The sequence below is a fragment of the Lygodium microphyllum genome, chromosome 17 (genome assembly GCF_053477565.2).
Source record: "Lygodium microphyllum isolate KBCC chromosome 17, Lygodium_microphyllum_v1.1.10, whole genome shotgun sequence".
In the NCBI taxonomy this organism is placed as follows: Eukaryota; Viridiplantae; Streptophyta; class Polypodiopsida; order Schizaeales; family Lygodiaceae; genus Lygodium; species Lygodium microphyllum.
In genome coordinates, this window is record NC_141151.1 from 52,714,947 (window position 1) to 52,716,601 (window position 1,655).

Here is a 1,655-nt window from a genome sequence, read left to right on the forward strand (position 1 = left end):
ATAACTTGGAGCCCCAAGAGGAACACCAAGGAAAAGGGAATTCTCTTGCAAGAAAATCTATCTTGTAACATCAACAAGCTTGTTTATTATGTTTCATATGATCACAATGAAGAAAAGAACACCAGGCACAACAAATCTTCATACAGCATCATGTAGATCTCCCACGGATTTGATAGAATCAACCATATTCTTCAATATCTTCACAAAAAATCCATTCAATATAACAAAGAAAGCAAAGGAATACACCATCTTTGAATGTAAATACATCACATAGTATTCATCTTCAATATCTCCATAGTCTTTTCTCTCAATATCTCATATACAATCACTCTGTTTTTGTAGAATTGGCTATCTCTGACTCTCTCTCTCTCTCTCCATCAATAATACATCATATCCTCACTACAATCTCTCTAAAATTACTCTCAATAATCCTTTTTAGGTTGTGGATACCCCTCCCAAGAGGTATGTCTGATATGAAGGGTCACCAGAGCCACTACACTGTCCTTTCATAGCTCACTACTGTCACTTCACTCTAGTCTTCACTTGAGTCTTCAGCAGCTACTTCTTTTACTTCTTTCAGCTCTTTTGCACTTGTATTCACCTCTTTCCAAGGCTAGAAAACTTTCCCAAGCTACACTCTCATCCATCAGAACACATACAGAAGCATACAGAACAGTCACAGAACAGTACCAGAACAGCTACAGTACAGAATAGAACAGAACAGAGACAGAGGCTCTACAGAAGACCTACAGAAGGTTACAGAAGGTCATCAAAACCACATAACTCATACTCAAACCATTCCAAACTCTCACAAACCATTCAATAAACTTTCACAAGATCTCAATCTTCATCAATCAATACTCCATCCCTCCTTACAGAAGACAATCAGAACAAAACAGACCAAAACAGAACAAAATAGAAGGTATACATAACCAATCAGAACCTATCAGAACATCACAGAACCACATATCTCCACTGATAAACATCATGAACTTCTAAAACACAATCAATATCATCCAAAACAATCTCAAACCACTTCTAAATCAATCAATCATCTCATAAAATCAACCATTCAGCTCTCAAAAACAACAAAAATCAGCCAAAAAACATGTCATTTCAACACTCAACATATCCCCACACTTAATAAGGAAGCGTCCTCGCAACCCAAGAAAAAGGGAATACAAGGTCATTTAAAAAGCTCAACTTTAATCTTCAATATCTTTTCAAAAAAAATCCATCCACCACGACCCCAACTTATAACTTGTATCTAATATAAAAATACAAAGAAAGGAAAACCCTTTATACATTAACACTTCTTATCAAACTGAAAATCACAACAAATTTGTAAAGGATATAAGAGTTTGCTTCTTCTTCATCAGCATCAGTTTCAACTCTCCAACCACGACCTCAACACCACAATTCTCCAAAATGTAGCTCGCACACATGAAATCCAATCCAATAGGAAACCACCACGTTCATTTTACATAAATGAACTCACAACACAAACACTAATACAACACAACCATCTGAATGACTCCTTCAAAAAGAGAGATTTTCATTAAAAAGCTTCCACCATACATTGGAAAGGTATCAATGAAGATGATCCCTCTTGAAAGATTGATGTTGTCGGAAACGATCCATAGACAAGGATTCAT

The 1,655-nt window shown here is 36.0% G+C and overlaps 1 non-coding gene across 1 annotated transcript; it reads right to left on the reverse strand.

Moving 5' to 3' along the window:
• Nucleotides 1-1,181: 1,181 nt before the first annotated feature.
• Nucleotides 1,182-1,251, reverse strand: LOC148021893 (small nucleolar RNA SNORD36). The gene has a single exon (XR_015694500.1). It is a non-coding gene; the product is annotated as a small nucleolar RNA SNORD36 (small nucleolar RNA).
• Between the last annotated feature and the right edge of the window lie 404 nt (nt 1,252-1,655).